The 9,236-nt window shown below is 43.4% G+C and overlaps 1 long non-coding RNA gene across 1 annotated transcript; it reads left to right on the top strand.

Annotated features, from left to right (window-relative positions):
* LOC110390168 lies at window positions 2,327-4,289 on the top strand. Its single transcript, XR_002433610.1, has 3 exons — window positions 2,327-2,498; window positions 2,929-3,031; window positions 3,305-4,289. It is a non-coding gene; the product is annotated as an uncharacterized LOC110390168 (long non-coding RNA).

A 9,236-nucleotide genomic window follows, 5' to 3' on the forward strand; every position in this document is an offset into this window, starting at 1 on the left:
AAGGCTGCTCAAGCTGTGTGGTCTCCCTCACTCAGACCAGATGGTCAATGCTTGCAGAGCAGTAACTGGGCAAGATAAAGGAGGGATGAAAATCACTAAATTCAGCACCCAAGGAGCCAGTAAGTGAAGTTTGGAGAATAGCTGATGTCTTTGTCTCCTAGGCGACTGGTGGTCATTTCCCTGTGAGTTCACTGGTGGGCTTCAGGCTGTGGCATGGGTGAAGGGCTGTGTGCGCGCAGCAAGCCGAAAGAGCTGCCATTAGTCATTAACCTCAGCGAGGTCACATTTGTCTGACAGGAGCCTGATGGCTCCTCTGGGGGTTTGCAGCAGTGGATACAGATTGGCTGATACAATGTATTCAAAGAGGCATAGTCTTAGGTATTCCCAAGCAAATGGAAAGTAGCTACCTGAACCGCTGGTATTTGATACTACGAACAGGAGATTTAATCTCTAGAATGTGATATCAGCAATAAATAGAAGACATTTTTCCAAGATGTTTGCATTCAGATGTCTTCTGAAATGTAGCAAAAGAAACATTAAACCAATGTGAGTTAAAAGGGAGAGGTCAGATAAAATGGGCAATATACAGGAGGAGAATGGAGATACTTACCACCAGAAAATATCACTGTGAGAAGCAAGAGATGAAGGGCAAAGCAGGTATCAGCATGACAAATATCAAGGAGAGAACTGTTAGCTGTTGAGAGAGCTGCTCTCTGCCCAGTTGGTGTACAAGGATGGGAAGTAGAAAATTCTTTCATGGTGTCCTATTTATGGAAGGGATCTTGTGCAAGTATTGCAGAGATGACCAAGGAAAGCTGATGGCTTGTGCTGTGTATGTTATATCCACCACTGTTCCAGAATAGACAGTAAAAAATGGAGCCTTGCAAAATGAAATCCTGTGCGTCCCATCTGCCCCTGAAGCGGCTGAAGCTATTGCCAGAACTCTGAGCTCTGATGGGCATTTCCATGTGGGCAGGCAGACTGTCCTACCACTGAGTAAGCTGCACGCATTTTATGTTCAGACTTTGTCCTTCACCCCCTGTCACATGAATGCCTTCAAATGTGTCATTACAGCATCTAAAAAGACATCTAACCATGTGATTCTCATTTTGTTTTACTACCTCTCTTGTAATGTGTCTATCTGATAAAAGGTGGTATCAAATTGATGTACAGATATTGTTTGAGTAAGTTTATTTTGAAAATAGATAAGATTATTTATTATTATTATTACTTATATTAATAGTGTTATTTACTATTTATAGAAACTAGTCTTTCATATTCTCCTTTAGTAACCAACAATTCAGGTAAACAAAAGATGACCCATCTCAAACGACAAATACAAAAAAGAAATGAGGATAATATATAACCTAGACTTCAGCAAAGCCTTTGACACTGTCTCCCGCAGTATTCTCCTGGAGAAGCTGGCAGCCTGTGGCTTGGACAGGTACACTCTTTGCTGGGTAAGGAGCTGGCTGGAGGGCCAGGCCCAGAGAGTGGTGGTGAATGGAGTTAAATGCAGCTGGCGACGGGTCACAAGTGGTGTTCCCCAGACGTCGGTGCTGGAGCCTGTCCTCTTCAATATCTTTATTGATGACCTGGATGAAGGCATTGAGAGCACCCTCAGTAAGTTTGCAGACAACACCCAGCTGGCAGGAAGTGTTGATCTGCCTGGGGGTAGCGAGGCCCTGCAGAGAGATCTGGACAGGCTGGATCTCTGGGCTGAAGCCAATGGGATGAGGTTCAACAAGACCAAGTGCCGGGTGCTGCACTTCGGCCTCAACAACCCTAGGCAATGCTACAGGCTTGGGGCAGAGTGGCTGGAAGACTGTGTAGAGGAAATGGACCTGGGAGTATTGGTCGATGCTCAGCTGAGCGTGAGCCAGCAGTGTGCCCAGGTGGCCAAGAAGGCCAATGGCATCCTGGCTTGTATCAGAAATAGTGTTGCCAGTAGGAGCAGGGAAGTAATTGTCCCTCTGTACTCAGCACTGGTGAGGCCGCACCTTGAGTACTGTGTCCAGTTTTGGGCCTCCCACTGCAAGAAAGACACTGAGGCCCTGGAGCATGTTCAGAGGAGGGCAGCGAAGCTGGTGAGGGGTCTGGAGCACAGGCCTTATGAGGAGCGGCTGAGGGAGCTGGGATTGTTCAGTCTGGAGAAGAGGAGGCTCAGGGGAGACCTTATCGCTCTCTATATCTGTTGGAGGGCAGGTTGCTCGGCAGCACGTAGCTACTGATTTACTAATGATTTACGATGTAATCTTAGATGAAAGGGGCAAGTTATACTTGCATGGAATGTGGTGTTTCTAGTAGAGTTCTGTACTTAACAACATGTACTGTACACAAAATTAGCCTGGGTAACGGTATTGTTCTCTTATACGCTTGGTCGCATAGACCCTGTATCCCTGGAAGCATAGATGCTATATAAGATGGTGTGTTGCTACAATAAAGTTGAAGCTGCATATCCTCACATTGAGTGTCAGGCTTCCTGCCCGCCTAGGAGGGTAACCCTGTGGGGAACGTGGGGAGTTTCCCAACATATATCCACCCGAAGGGAGGTTGTAGTGAGCTGGGGGTCGGCCTCTTCTCTCTTGTAACTAGTGACAGGACGTGGGGGAATGTCCTCAAGTTGCGCCAGGGTAGATTTAGACTGGACATTAGGAAATACTACTTTTCTGAAAGAGTGGTCAGGCACTGGAACGGGCTGCCCAGGGAGGTGGTTGAGTCACCGTCCCTGGAGATGTTCAAGAAACATTTAGATATAGCGTTGAGAGACATGGTTTAGTGGGGTTATTGATGGTAGGTGGATGGTTGGACTGGATGATCTTGTAGGTCTTTTCCAATCTAGCATATTCTTTGATTCTATGATTCTATATTTTCATTTACAGAGGGACAGTTATTTCATGTGTATTAATAACTCTTGTACATTTACAGGTAGCATCCTGTTGCAAGTCATTCCTTTGCTAAATACTTTTAACAGCCTCAGAGTGTCAGCACAGCCCTGGGAGTCCTGTGGAATGAGCAGCTCCAGGTGCAGGTAGCAATATCCAGACTTGAGAGAAAAATCTATAATAAAGAGATTAAGACTGAAAGGAAATAGGTAAAATTGGATTCAGTAAAATGTCAAGAAAGGTTCAATAGTGTTTTGAGATATTTCCTGGCAGAAAGCCTTTTCTTCTTCTTCATTTTTTTTTTTTTTTTGAATGTTTGACCTCTATAGTTGCATTGCCATAATCTCTGATTTGCAGAGAGTCACATTCTCATTGCATGTGTGTTAACTTTCATACAAAATTTTCTTCTCTTCTGGGAGATCCCAGAGAGCATCAGCAAGTAGATGGCAGATCTGAGACACCAGTTTACCTCTTTTGGATTCCAAGAGCATGAATAACACTGAGCTGCCACTGCTGAAAGACCACTGCTCCTGGGAAGAATGAGGTCTTTTGGAGGATCACATCCAGTGACAGGCCTTTGCAGACTGGAAAGAAATCATGGAAGGGTGCATCCCTTTAAGAATAAGGTTGGCACTGCTAACAATATGAAATCCACATAGGGAATCAGCACATCATGAACTCATGGAAGAAGTTCTGCTGCAGGGATTTAGTCAAAGTCATGCTCCAAACTGGGATAAAATCAGCATGAATACATTGGTCATGGCCTGCTTAGTGCATTGGTGGCTCCTAAATGAGAAAATGGAAACCATATCTTTCGTGGAACTGATGCAGGAACATTTGCCTGAAGGAGATCCGTCTATTAGCATTTTCCACTCTATCTCTGACATCTAGTAGATTGTGACATTGCTTTCCATGCCTAAATGAAAGAGCAAGATTTAAGTTTTCTCTTTTAAACAAGAATGTAAATAAGCAGACAACACAGCTTGGAGTCTCTGCACATACAGATAATCCCAGGGCAGACCACACTAATACCAGTAAGAAGAAAATTCTGATTTTTGCAAAAAAACTGAATGAAGTCCTCTTAATCTTCCAGGGGTAACTCTAGCACAAAAATATATTTTTAACTGAGATATAATCATATTCAAACCAACAAGATCAAATATGTTTTGCTATCAGATTGGAATAAATAAATTACATTTCACATATTGAAATCTTTGATACTTCAGCAGTGCTTTTGTTTGAAAATATTTTCTCTCATCCTGTGTGATCACAATAGCAAGTTAAATTGCTGAATTATCATTTTCCCACAAAAGGTGCCACTTTTCCTAAAAAAGCTTTAATTAACTGCTTGATCTAGTCACTCATCCTCATGTCCTCTGTATTCAAAACTCTTAACCTATTTGTACATCAGCTGTGAAGTAACATATATACCTTGATATAAGAATTTGTTTTAGCAATGCAGACAGAGTAAGCTGTATTCACTGAATTAGATAAAAAGCACAGAACTGGATGTGTGATAAGAACTATGTTCTGGATGGTCCTGCAATGCAGAGTGCTGAAATACTTGAATACAGAATCACAAGTTGTTCAGTTTCATTTCTAGCTTGAAACAGAAAAAGCACTCAGTGGCATCTGTCTTGCATGGTTATATCTAGAAACCAATGTGCCTCAGTGGGATGACTCACTTTACAGTTTTTTATAACACCTATTTCAAAACAGCGAACTCAAAGACTTCCTGGGGAGCCCATGACTTTAGCTCCCATTCAAGACAACAGAACACGGTTGCAGAGAGGGGAGCATGTTCGCACAGAAGTTAGCAGCTGATGACCACATTATGCTGCACAGGAAGACAGTGCACAGCATCACAGACAGACTGTTCTGGCTGGGTTTCTGGCAGTTGGAGGCAGTGGATCAACCACCCAGAATCAGTTTTTATTGCCTTTTCAGGCAATATGGAATTGATCTCACTGTGGTGAATGCTCTCAGCTTCCAGAATTGCCGTGAGTTGTTTTTGCAGACAGCCAAACTTATAAGTAAAGCAATAATTTCACTTTCTTCTTTTCTTCTTTCTTCTTTGAGTATCTACTGGTATGCAGACAAAAGCTCAGAACTATACAAAATTCTGCAATAATAATACAGAGATACAGAACCTTGCTCATATGCTAATATATGCTCTGTCTTCCAAAGCTATAAAGAGGAAGGAGTACTTCAACTGATTGACTCTGGCTCATTTTCTGCATCTACTTTTTCATATTTTTTATTTTCCTGTCGTTTTTTTTTTTTTTCCATGCTTGCAGCTACTGTAGACTCCTGTGGGTTGCAACCAGGATTGCCCTCCAAATTCCTCACTGGGTTCGTTTACAGAATTTGCAGCTTTGAAGCAACACAGTTACGCTCCTGATGTTCCTTCTTTCTGCTGCTTGTGGTCTCCCAAACCTCTGCTCACCTGTCACTTTTGAGAGAAGGGAAGGAAAAAATCTTCTGATCCTATATCAGCTTAAGAGCAGGAGGTGGGTCAATATTGTCACCTCCAGTTTCTACTTCTTTCAGCTGGGAAGATACAGGTAGAGTAGGACCTTTAAAACATTATCATCTGAAAAGGTCTTTCTCTTAATTCCTCTGCCAAATGAAAAGACTCCTTGGTTTGTGTGCAGCTTCAGCAAGCTTTCTCATGCTGTCTTTTAGCAGGGCTGAGCTGCACTGCAGGATCAAAGCTAGAACTTGCTTCTTTAACTGCCTTCCCCCAGACTTCAGCACACATTTCTCATGGTTGTACGTGATGGGCAGAAATGTGGCTGATGGATCAGTTTAGTATTGCTTTGAAAAAGACAAATGTTCCATCAGAGGAGATGAGACTAAACTGGATCTGATCAGTTAGCTGCTGTGATATGAATAGATTATATCAAAATTAAAGAAGTGCATCAAAAGTCAGAAGTCTAGTTCACAGGCAGGGAAGCAATAGAGCTTTGCTTCAGTTCCTCCTGCTCTGAGGGATTCTGCATATGCATCATAACCCTGGCTGTCCTTGCCTCAGCAAAAAACTCCAGAACCTTCTATCAAAAAGAAGAATAAACTCACAAATCTCCAATGATATTTTTGCCCGTTTTAGAATGTTTTATTGCCACTAATATTATTCAACATACATTGAATGATCTACAACGTTGTTTTTCTATTCTGGTGTCTAGCTCTCTTTGTCTTTCAGTCCCTTGGGTTTTTTTTATGCTATTGCTATTTCCTAGTGATTTGTTATTCTGCATGAAGGAAACTCCTCTCTTTTGAACTGAATGTGTCTCCTCTTAAAGCTTCATTGGCTATGCTGAATCAAAGAAATTAGAAACTTTTTCTCATCATTTTTTTTATCATCTCCTTCTCTTTCATGCATCTTAGTATAGCTTCCAGGAGGATCTGCTCCACGATCTTCCCCACCATAGAATTGAGGCTTACAGGTCAGTAGTTCCCACAGTTGTCCTTTCTACCCTTCTTAAAAATGGGCGTGACATTGCTTCTTTTCCAGTCACCAGGGACTTCACCTGACTGCCATGACTTTTCAAATATCATTGAGGATGGGTTAGCAACTGCATCAAGGAATTCCCTCAGGTCTCTGGGAAGCATTTCGTTAGGACCCATAGGCCTATGGATGTTCAGGTTCCTCAGGTGGTTACAAACCTGATCTTTGTTTACAGTGGGAGGAGCACTGCTTTGTCAGTCCCCACCATCCAATCCTCCACCAGGGCTATGTGAAGAGCAGTTGCCAGTGAAGCCTGAGGAAAAAAAATTGTTGAGTACCTCAGCCCTCTCCTTGTTCATGGTTACCAGCTTGCTTGAATTTCTCACTAAGGAAGGTATGCCCTCCTGGACTTTCCTTTTCCAGTTGATGCTCCTATAGAAACCTTTCTTTTTCTTTGCATCCCTTCCCAACTCCACTTCCAGTTGTGCCTTTCTGATCCCATCCCTACACAGCCTAGCAGCATCCTTATACCGCTCCCAGGTTACCTGTCCCTGCTTCCACTGCCAGTGCATTTTCGTCTTGCTTTCCAGTTAGACCAGCAAGTCCCGGTTCAGCCATACTAGTTACTTGCCTTCCATACCTGACTTCCTACACCTGGAGGTGGAGAGCTCTTGTGTACTGAGGCAAGCTTCCTTAAAGATCTGCTAGCTCTGCACTGCTTCATTGTCCTTGAGGACAGATTCCCAGGGGCTAATTCCCTGATGTGCTGGAATTTTTCATTCTTAAAAATTAGCATCCTAATTTTATTCTTTTTCTGTCCCGTTATCTCCCAAGAGTGTGAATTCCACCACTGCATTGTCACCACAGCCCAGGCAGCCTCCAACCCTGATTTCACCAATTAACTTGTGGTGGTGAGCAACAGGCCCAGTATTGCACCCCCTGGTGGGTCTGTCTATCACTTGGTTCAGGGAGTCACCCTTGATACATTCCAGGATCCTCCTGGACTGCCTACAGCTTGTTGTGCTACTTTTCCGGGAGATGTGTGGGTAGTTGAACTCCCCCAGCAGGATGAGAGCCTGCAATTGCAATGCCTCCTGTAGCTGGAGAAAGGCCTCATCAACAGGCTCTGCTTGATCAGGCAGCATGTTGTAGACACCAACCACAAGGCTCCCTTCGTTGTCTTGGCCTCTAACAGTCACCCATAGGCTTTTGACTTGCTCATGGCCATTTTTCAGGGACAACCCTTCATACTCTATTTCTTCCTTGATGTAGACGATGATGCCTCCTCCCATCCTATCTCGCCTGTCCCTTCTGAACAGCTTGTAGCGGTTGGTAACCACACTCCAGTTGTGGGAATCATCCCTCCAGGTTTCAGTGACTGCAACTACACCATGGTTTTCCAGTAGCTCAGTGACTTCCAATTCCTCCTGTTTGTTTCCCAAGCTGCACACATTGGTGTAGAGGCATTTCAGCTGGGAGCCAGCCTCACTGCCTTCTTAGAGGATAACACCTTAATTCCTTTGAAGTGTTTCCTTTGATTTTCCCTGTTGCTTTCTCCTATTGCCTCAGCAGTCCCTGGCTCATCGTCACAAGATTTCAAATGTGCTGCAGTGTTGCTAGCAGCAGGATGAGGGCCCCTGCTAGCACCTTGTCCCTCTAACCTAGTTATGCTCTCCCACATCTCATCATGGGCAGGCTCACTACCAGGCCCTTCCTGCTTTTGAACCTAGTTTAGAGCCCTGCCAATGAGTCCTGCTAGATTTTCCCCAAGGACCTCCTTCCTCCTTTGAGAGAGGTGAAACCCATCTGGTGCCTGCATGACTGGTGCCATGTTGGCCAATTTGTTAGCATAAAAAACAAAGTTTTGGTGGTGGCACCAGCCACGAAGCCAGGTGTATATAGATACGATCTTTCCTTTTATACCAGCAGAGTCAGATTTTCACCTAAAATTAAAAATAATGAGCCAATGGAATTCCTGTGGCTCTGCCCTGATGGAAAAGGCTATAGAAAAGATCAGTAGGTGACTGTTTGGCATTGTTTAGCTGGAAGACCTGGAGGTTTTCCAGCTTCATTTCCTGGGGCTGAACAGCCCTTTCAGGGCTACCAATCCTCCTGGGCTGGATGCTGCAGAAGTAACCAAGTTCTGCCTCTTCTGTTCTGGTGGAGGGTGTTTTTTTGGACTGACAGTATTCATTCCTTTCCTGACCCCTGAGCTCTGCCACAACTTGGGTCACTCCAGCAGCTCCTGCTATAGAGGGATATTTAGTTTCGCTGAATGATTCAAAGGGTAATGAGAGCAAGGAAAAAGTTGTTGTTATATGTGATGAAGTTGAATAAAATATGCTTGCAATTTGTGAGGAAATTGCACCTAACAACTCAGATCTAAGCTGCCATTTCTTATTTTCTGTGAAGGCCAAAGGTCATTGCAGCTTGTGATAGTGGGTTGCAAAGTCAATGGCAGAGTCAGCGTCTTGCATGCTGAGTCTTCTCTTCTGAACATCAGCATGGACAGCACAGGCACATTCCTTTGTAGAACCTCTGAAGCAAGTTATAAATGATGAAAGAAGTGAAAAATCTCTGCTTGGTTTCTGCCCATTGAAAATAGATAGTACCATGCTATTTGGTGTGATGTCTAGCTCCAATACGCCTAGAAACATCTAGGTAACCATTAAATTTAAGATTAAACAAGATAAAACTTTCCAAGTCAAATAGCTATTTTTTCTGAAATTGTTTTCTCTGAGATCCACCTGATACTTGGAGTGCATTATAAAACAAGAGAAAAATATATACTTTTTGTCCTGCTTGTACAGAGTATGGTATTTCCAGGCTCTATTTCAGTAAAACAATTCAAATTATTCCTACAACCCTGAACACATCTGACCCCTCTCAAAGGTCTTTCATTT

The sequence above is a fragment of the Numida meleagris genome, chromosome Z, assembly GCF_002078875.1.
Source record: "Numida meleagris isolate 19003 breed g44 Domestic line chromosome Z, NumMel1.0, whole genome shotgun sequence".
In the NCBI taxonomy this organism is placed as follows: Eukaryota; Metazoa; Chordata; class Aves; order Galliformes; family Numididae; genus Numida; species Numida meleagris.